Raw genomic sequence first — 9,808 nt, 5'->3', positions numbered from 1 at the left:
CAAATACCGTGAAAGTATAACTAGGATAATGTAATAGGGTGACGGTGTAAAAGGAGATAGGGGAGGGTGGGTTTTGGATAAGGTGCTCGGGAACCTTGTCTCTGAGGTAATGCTTGAGCCAAGAACTGAATGATGAGGAGGAGTCTATCACGCTAAGAGGCAGAGGAAGGGTGTTCCATGGAGCAGAAACAGCAAGTGCAAAGGCCCTGAGGCAGGAAGAGCTTGCCCTGTGGGGAGGCTGTTGTGGCTACAGAGAGGGAGCAGGGAGGGCAAAGGTTTGGGTATGGGGGTCCTCAAGGACCTTGGAAGGAGTCTGGCTTTAATTCCAAGCGCCATAGAAAACCAGTGGAGGTTTCTGGCAGGCATGCTGGGAAGTGATTTACACAGTAATTGCTCAATAAAGGCGAGCTGTTGTCATTATGAATAATAAGAGCCCAGAGAGGAATAGCAATATGCCCAAGGTCACAGAGTCCCCATCCCACAGCCCCTTCCTCCTTTGATTGGCCTTCCCCTCCCCTGAGGAGCCCTGTGTGTATCAGCCCCAAGCCTGGCGGGAAGGAGGTGAGGGCAGCCTCCCTTCCCTCATTCCCGCTCCTTCCCTCCGGCCATTTCCCGTGCTCCCGGCGCCTGCGCCCCAATTAGCCAGCAAGGCTGACGGCCTCGGCTCCCAATGACAGACACCTCCTGTCACCCCCTGACGGGCGAGGAGATTAACTCTGAGCGGTACTGGCTCCAAGGGACAACAGGGAGAGGAGAAGAAGGGGGAGGGGATGACCAGGCCTCCCCCTGCCCCAGGGCCCCCAGTGCCCTGGAAGGAAGAGGGACTGGGGGGGGGGGCGGTGCTGTGCACAGAAAGAAGTGCCCACAGACTGGGGAGGGCGGCCCCCACTCTCCTGACTGGCCACTGCAGCTGGGGCCGCTGCCCCAACTTCCAGCCTCAGCTGCTCTGAGGGCAAGAGACCATGCCGTAACTGGGGGTGTTTCACAGCTGAACCTCAGTTCTGGGCACAGAGTGGGTGTGCAGTAAACACTTCTGAACTGACTGTGCTAAGTAACTTTTTTTTCATGCAGACTCATTCAATCCTCACAACATCCCCATTTTATAGAACACGAAACTAAGGCTCAGAGGTGGAGGGACTGGTTCGAAGATCACTCAGATGGGCTAGAATGGGTAGAGAATGGAAGTGAGTTATCCAGGGAAGAAGAGGTGAGCTGGACCTTGACACAGAGGCATGACTAGTCAGGAGAGGGCACGAGGAAGGCATTCCAAACAAAAAAATGCAGGAGCAAAGTCATCAAGGCAGAAATGGGCAAGGCATGTGCTAAATGGTAAGGACTTCAGGTGGCACGTGACAGAAACCCAACACACACTTGCTGAAGCAAAATTAGAACCTACTGGTTCATTCTGTGGGTCAAGGAGGATTTGGCTTCAAATACAAGGGTCAGTTTCCCTTTGGTGGATTCATTCATGGATAGTTCTCAGTGGTGGTGAGAACTACCAGATCAGACTCCCCCGCCCCCCCCCTCAATAATTCCAACCCAAACCCTGGGATTCAACCGAATTGGCCACGTGCAGGTCATGTGTCCATCCCTGAACTAATCACTGGGTGCAGGGCAGGTGTCTGCTGATTGACTAGCTCCCCCCACCCCCCAGTATCAGAGTAGGTGGAGTCCCTCTAGAGCCCTAAGGGTGGTGGGGGAAGGGAAAGGTGGTCCTTGTTAACTGGGAGGGCACTGGGGACCTGTCAACACCAGGGCTCCCCAGTTCCGGGGCTGGATTCTGGGCCTTGGATGACTCCTCCATGGACAGCCTGAGAAGCTCTACTCTCCTCAGTTCCAGTGCCTACCTGTGTAGATGACATCCCCCAGCTGAGCTGTGGCCAGGTGCGAGGGGCTCCAAGCACAGGACAGGAGGGGCCTTGAGGGTTCCCAGCGCCCGAGCTTGCTCTGGTGCCTTTGATGTCTCCATAGGCGGCCTGACCTCTCCACCCATCCTTCACCCTTAGCCTGGCTGTAAGCTCCCCCCAAAGCTGGTGTCATTATCAGGGTCTTTAATTGTTTTTTACAAAGTCACCAGCTCTGATCACCAGAAAGGGCAGTCTTGCAACAGTCAAGACTATGGCCCGGTGCCAGGAAAGACTCCTACTGGGAGAGCGATGCACCCTGCAGCCAGGGATGGGCAAGGCTGTGCCTGAAAGAACAATCAACAGCTGGGCCAGCCCCCAGGTTAAAGCGAAAGCTGCATTCGCTCGTCCTAGGACGAAGGACTCTGCAGGTAATGCGTTTGCTTCACCAGGAGGAGCGCGCTGTACTTTTGGCCGTCATGCTCAGGATCTGGAGCAGGACCCGGAAGTCAGCCTGACAGACTGCAGTTCTGGATCAGCTGAGTGACCTTGGGCTTGCCCTCGCCAGCCTTAGTTTTTTCATCTGTAAAACGGAAATAATGCAAGGCCTGACCTCAACGGGTAGCAAAGTTCAAATGAGATATTGTGTCCAGGTATTGGCACCACTCCTGCCACGGCGACTCTTCCATAAAGGACAGCTGTTACTACTAACAGTCTTCCAGCTCTGTCCAAGACTGGTCCTCAGCCTGGAGATCCCCGCAGTCTTTCTGGATCTCAATTTCTCCATTTGTACTTCCAGTCCTCTCACTCCTAGGATGGGTGACTTGGATGATCTCACTGAGGGGAAGACCCCTCCCACATCAGTCAACCCATGGGGGTGGGGGGGTGGGGGGGGGGAAGACGGCAGGCAATGCCCAACCAACATTTTCACCAGGCTGGGCGGGCAGCGCCAGGCAGGCGGGAGCTGGTCAGGTTTTTAATTGAACGCGATGCAAATGAAATGTAAATACCATGCAAATAAGCTCTTGCCAGGAGGCGCTGGGCTGGGAGCAGAGGGAGCTGGGAGGGGACTGCTGAGCAGGGGCCCTCCCCTGTCCGCATTTCTCTCTCTCCTGTGGCTGCCCACGCCTACGCCCACCCCCTGGTGCTGCCCACCCAGCCAGGCCATTACATTCTGGGAACAGCGGGCAGTGCATCTCCCCAGAGCTCCCTTCCAGATCCACTTCCCTAACCTTGTGACTCCTGGTGGTGGTGGTGGTGGTGATAGGGTGCTCAAGGAGGAGCCAGGGATCCTGTGGATGGGGCTAGGCTGACACAGACACAGTCACACGGAAAGACCCACACGGAGACACAGAGGGGACACACAGATATAGACATGCAGAAACCCACACTCCCTCTCAAGCCACCTGCAACACTGAGACCCACACAGACAGCCAGTCTCACATAAATACACACAACTGCACATTCAGTCACAAATACACACAGCGGCACAAATAGACCCAGTCACAGGGGCACATGCATGTACACACATACACACACACAGGGTCTAGTCTGCCCTGCCATAAGGACTGCAGACCGGAGTCCCTGGGCTGGCCTGAGGTCAGGGCTGGGGGGTGGGGGGGACAGGCACCCTGTGTGGTCAAAGCCTGGTGGTCTGAGTGAGGCCAGATGGGCCTTAGGGGGTTGAAGGGCTCCTTCCGGGTGGCCTGGGCCCTTTGCCCACCCCCCCATCCCAAGATACATCACCATACCCCAGGGCTCACGGCCACTAGACAATCGGCCACTAGACAATCCCGGGTGTTGGTCCAACCCCCAAGTCCTGGGGTACTGGACCCCATCCTGGGATTTGGAATTCCCCTCGGGTTCCATAGTTCCTGACCCCCACACCCATCCTACTCCTTAAGGCAGCCGTCCATTTGGGAAAGGTTGACCCAGGTGACAGGGTCTGATCTGCTAGGTCAGTAATCCACGTCCCACCTGCCAAGGAGTGTGGGGTAAAGCACAGGGAAGTGAGGAAAAGGCTGAATGGTCTGGACAAACCTTCAATCCACCCAGGATCCACATCTGGGGGTGGTTCCAGCCCCCCCTCTGAGGTGACTCACGCCCCACATTTAACTCTCATTAGCGCCTCTGAGCCCAGCTGGGAGGGACAACCGCCAACTTTCCCCAGCAGACAGGGAGCTCTGGGTGGGCCCCTCCGCCCTCGCAGCCTCAGTTTCCCCCCAGGGGCCTGGCCCAGCGACAGGGGCTGCGTGGGAGAGCAGTGGCTCACAGTCCCCTTCGTCTGAGCTAGGGCTGTCCGCCCCACACAACGAGGGCCTGGGTGTGGCCTCTTCCAGGAACCCCCGCCCCAGTCCCCCACCGGATGCACAGCAGCCTCCGATAGTCCCCCACCCCAGCCAGGGCCCAAGGGTCAGGAAGGAGGGGAGGGTGTAGATGGCGTCCAATCGGAGGCGGCCGGGGTTGCGGATGGTCCCGCCGCCAATCGGCCGGGGCGCCCTGCAGCGACGCTCCTTCTCCGCCAGGGCTCCTGGCAGGGCGGGGGTGAGTGAACGGGGGCCAGAGAAGCGGGGAGGCGGCCGGGGACCCATGGCCGGTCCGCGCCTCCTTCCGTCCCCCGCTTCACAGGCCCAGCCCCGCTCTTACTTTGATTAAAACCGCCCTGTGAGCGGCTCGCGGGGCGCAGGGTGCGCTGCGGACGCAGGCCCCACGGGAGGCCGAGCCCGAGCCCCCCGGACCCGAGCCCTCCCGGGAGAGGCCAGTTCCGCCCGCCGTCAGCACACTCCCTCCCCCTTCCCCTCTCTGTGGGAAGGAGGCAGCTGGGGCGGGGGTGGCCGCGGGAGCGTCTCGCCCGTGTGATCGTGCCGAGAGCCGGGAATTCGGGGCCATGTGGGAAAGACATTAGTGCCGGCCGCCCTGCCAGCCAGGAATGCGCCCCCCGCTCCGCAGCAGCCGCCTGCCTGGCTCAGAAACGGTGACTCACCCGCTCCGTGTTCCCACCCCCTCGTCGTGCACCCTCCACAGCCCACCACAGGCCTGGCCGCCGGCTTTCCAGCCTCGCAGCCTCTGCTCGGGCTGGTCCTGTTACCTGCTTTGCCCATCCTCCAGTCTCTTCCAATCTCTGTGGTCCTGAACCGGATCACACGTCCGGGAGAGTCCTCAGACCCCCTTCCCAGGCCTGTGTGTTCTCTGGACTCTTGCTCAGGTTAGAATACTCCTTTGGGACTTAGCCTCTCCGCTGCCTTCCTTACTCCAGAGTGACTTGCCTCTGACCGCACACCCAGCACTGGACCAGGACAGGAGCACAGGGCAGGTGCACAAAAAAAGAAAGGAGTGGATGTAACCTGTTAAGTTTGGGAAACAGAGCATTGTCTGCGCAATACCATTCCTCAGGTTCCTCTGTGACCTTGGGGTAAGAAACAATGCCACTTACCTCATAGGGTGTGTGATCCTGGATCCCTACTCTCCTGGCCCAGCCTTGCTTTCCTCATCTGATGCAGCAGGGACAACAGTACCCTCCCCAGGCACTAACAGGGGTGGCCTGGGTAGAAGCTCTTGCCAGTAAAGTCCTCAGCTCAGTGCCTGCTCCTGAGAGGGACTTGCTCACAATGCTGGTACTAATGCTATTCTCTTCCTCCCAACTATTCAGTGAATACTACTATGTGTCAGGCCCCAGGCTGGGTACTCTCTAGATGTTATCTCACATCACCCCTGCTTCAGCCCTGGGAGGCAGGTTTTGTTATTATCCTTCTTTTACAGATGAGGACACCTTGAGACTTGTCGAGGGGAAGGTACTGACCCAGAGACCCACAATCATCAGAACATAGGCCCACACCCAGGGTTCTGGTCCCAGCAACCCCAGAACCCTCCAGAGCCCTTGCAGGACCATCCCCTAGGTCTGACTCTTCCAAAGACCAAACAACTCCAGTAGGCAATCCCTTGCAGCCCCCATCCCTAACAGATGCCTCCCACCGACCTCCCACCTCTCTCAGGTCCATCTCTCATAACTTTTAATAAGAGGTAATAGTGTCAAGCAGCGGGCATCAGCTTCGTTTTTAATTATCTAATTTACATTTAATTTTCCCCATCAATGTGATGCAGTTTATGGATGTTTTACTTAAGAGCATCCATTTATGGGCTGAGAATATGTTCACAAAATGAATGGGCAATGTTTCTCTATTGGAGGCCCCTAGTTCAGAGTGGAGGACCCCACCTGGGGCCTTAAGCCCTGAGACCTAGCAGTCAACATAGTTCTGGACACTGGAATAATTAATAAGCAAATATCCCAGAACCTCTTCAGAGCATGCATCTCCCCTTCTAGCCTCCAGAAAGAATGATTATTGAGTGCTTTACTGGCTGGACACTTTATAGAAATATCTCGTTTAATCCTTGCAGCAACCCTTATGAATAGGTACTATAAACACCTGTTAGGGCACCTGGGTGGCTCAGTCTGTTGAGCGTCTGACTCTTAATTTATTCCAAGGAGACTCCCCGACGTGGGGCTTGATCTCATGACCCTGAGATCATGACCTGAGCCGAAACTGAGAGTTGGGCGCTTAACTGACTGAGCGCCCCACACGCCCGTCTCACTCCCTCTCTTAAAAAAAAAGAAAGAGGGGCGCCTGCGTAGCGCAGTCGTTAAGCGTCTGCCTTCGGCTCAGGGCGTGATCCCGGCGTTGTGGGATCGAGCCCCACATCGGGCTCCTCCGCTGGGAGTCTGCTTCTTCCTCTTCCACTCCCCTGCTGTGTTCCCTCTCTCGCTGACTGTCTCTCTGTCTCATAAATAAATTAAAAAATCTTTAAAAAAAAAAGGAAGGAAGGAAGAGAAAAGAAAGAAAAACATCTGTTCTATGAGTGGACAAAGAGACCCAGAAAGATATAATGTTCTGCCCAAGGTCACACCGTTAATTGAAGGCGAGGGCTGGCATTGCAAACGTAGACTGCGTGACTCAAAGCCTGCTCTGCACTGCAGGACTGGGGGCCCCTCTGAAAATCCATGCCCTGGTCTTGTAGACACCGGCCCCAAACTTTAAGACCTTGGATCTGTGGGGAAGTGTGCCTTGCGGTTCTCAAGATGTCAGTGGAGTTGGGTGACAGGGCGAGAGGGAAGGAGCAGGACTCAGTGACTCAGGTTTTTCAGGGACCCAGAGTTCCCTGAGAGCTGGGTTTGGTTTTCCAGGCCTCTCAGTGCTCAAAGGCTGTGACTTCCATGGTGGATTCCAGGCTCCAGGAAGGTCCTGGAAATAGCAGGGGCACCCATGTTTCTTTCCACCATTGGTGCACCGATGACACTGGGCCTCCTCTAAAGCAGAGGAGGTGAGCAGAAATTCTGGTTTCCAGGAGAGAAGAGAGAGTATGAAATCCAAAATGAAGTCTGAGCCCAGGGCTGGTGGAAAGAAGACACAGGCCCAAGGCAAATGGGTAGTGTGGATACTCACCTTGAACCCAGCTCTTGGGGGCACCGTGGACCCTCAGCCAGCCTTAGCCAGGACTGGGCCGAGAGGGGGCGTGGACACTCCCCCCAGCCTCGGTCAAGCGCAAGTGGGCGAGCACTCCGTACGGCACTCCGTGCCTCCGCCAGGCTTTGAGCAAAAGGACAACACAGACACTCACCTGAACTTCAGCCACACCCTGTGTGTGGGCCGTGTGGATCCTCAACTCCAGCCTCAGCCAGACCCTGGGCGGAGGGCAGTGTGAACTCCTCCTCAGTCCAGATCATGCTCACAGAACTGGGAACTCTTGCGAGATTTGAGGGAGCTAACCCCCACCCTACCGTGGGGACAGAGACCTATATTTCACCAGACGCCTGTGGGTCCCGAAAGCTCAGCTCGCCACTGCAGGACAAGAGAGGAGCACTGTGGAACACAGAGGCCCAATTAACACCCCTTGAGCCACCCCTACCTCTCCAGTCTCAGTGTGCTTGATGGAAAAGGGAGATTGTGACCCACTGCATACTTCAGGGAGCTGCCAGGACTATTATGGTCATTAAATGAGATGGGCCAGATCTCCTCCCCTCTTCCTGGTAGCTCCTTCATTACACAGAAGGGGAAACCAAGGCCTGGAGAGATCAAAAGACTACCCCAAGATCACACAGCAAATTGAGGTCAGAGGTGGAAGTGGAACCCAGGTCTGGGTCTCCCACAGCGGCGGGCCTGCAGTTAACTCCCTGGACTATTGCACTGCGGGTTAAGCTGCACCTTGGCACCTGGTCCAGGACACACGTGTGTGTGTGTGTGTGTGTGTGTGTGTGTGTGTGTGTGTGTGTTGCTGGTGGGGGGGGGTGCAGCGGACAGTGTGTCAGGGGAGCTGCCGCTGCCGCCTCCCTGGTATTTTTAGCCTCGAGAATGAGCTGAGCTCAGGGCTCTGAACAACCATCAGCAGTGAGGGAAATGGGAAGGTCCCCGCCACCCCTCCCTACCACCGCCAGCCTGGAGCCAGGTTTGGGTAGTGGGGCGGGGGTAGCCTGGAAAGGGGCAGAGACCCCAGGGAGTGGGAGCAGTCAGACCCTGAGACCCTGCACTCCCCCCATCTGGATTATTTTTCCAGTGCCCCCTTCCCATGGGGTACATCAGAACCCAGCCAACCTGACAGGGATAGGCACCCCCCTCTCACCCCCTGCTACCCTCAGCTTCCCCTGCTAGGAGCTCCAGGGCCAGCTTTCTCCTGCGCTGCCAGGTCAGAGCTGCAAGGTTCCCATGACAACGGATGACAGCAGCAGAGGCTGCTGGCCACAGGGTCAGGGGTGAGGGGGGTGTGGGTGGCAGAGCAGAAGAAGGGAGGGGGCCTAGCACAACAGTGGGGGAGGGGGCTGGAGCACAGGACCCCGAAATTACAGCTCCCTCCTGAGGCCTAACACCCAGGAAAGGCCTAGAACTTTGCCTGATTGATGCCGGAAGGGACTTCATTGCACTGATTGGGGAAGCCAGGCAAAGGAAAGGTTGGCTATGCATTTGGTCATGTGATCACGAAGCCAGCTAGAGGGTCTGGCTTGGATGGAAATCCTAGCCCCTTGCCTCCCAGCCCAGCACTCTGCTGCCTCCAGGGTCTTGGCGGTACGAGGCGGTGTCCAGATGTCCCTATATTCCTATCTCCATGGAGTGAATGGGTTCTACAGCCCTCCAACCAGCCTGGCTTGATTCCTCGTCCTCTGATGAGTGGTCAGGGCCCCCGACTGCCAGATCACTTCTTGTCAAGCCTAGCCCCCCATTTGCTAGCACAGGGTGTGTTTTAGTTTCCTTGGATGGGGACCTTACAGGGATCACAGCCCGCTGCTGACTCCGCACCCCAGGTGCAGGGGCTGGGGGCGGTCAGGCATTTGCCCCGCATACCCAGCTGGACTGAAGATTTCACTCCAGCCTTTAAGTCCCTTCAAAGGCTGCCCACGTTCCAGAACCATCATTGGCTTCCACTGTCCCCAAGACAAAACATACACACTCGTCCTGGAGTTTGGGGTTGACTCTGCAGTCCCTGGGGCTCCCTCCGGTATGGTCTCCTCACTGTTCCAGAAGCACCAGTCTCCACATCTCCTAGGTAAGCAGCATGGTCCTTCAAGGCTCAGCTCCATTCACAGTCCTCCAAGAAGCTTTCCTGGCTTTTCCCATCCACGCAGATCTCTTGCTCACCAACAGGTTCAAGGCTCGAGAGTTCACGAGGCCCTTGCACACAGGACTTCTCATTCCACCCTCCTAGCATCTCTGGAAAAAGGATGTTACTTGCTGATGAGTAAACTGAGGCCCGGAGAAGAAGCTTCTTAGAGAAGGTCATACAGCCTGTGAGCATCAACCTGGGACCTGGCTGCAGGCCCTTTTTTCTCTTGGCGTCCCCTCTTGGCAGTTCCCAGCCTGTGGCCTCGCAGTTGGGATCCTCCAGCTCAGACCCAACAGCTTCTTCCTCCAGCTCCTGAGACACAGAGGGCCAACCCTTGTCCTCCACCTCCAACTTGTCCAGTTATTCAGCATCACTGA

Source organism: Ursus arctos, unplaced genomic scaffold, assembly GCF_023065955.2.
Source record: "Ursus arctos isolate Adak ecotype North America unplaced genomic scaffold, UrsArc2.0 scaffold_5, whole genome shotgun sequence".
Taxonomy (NCBI): Eukaryota; Metazoa; Chordata; class Mammalia; order Carnivora; family Ursidae; genus Ursus; species Ursus arctos.
Note: the sequence above shows the minus strand (reverse complement) of the source record.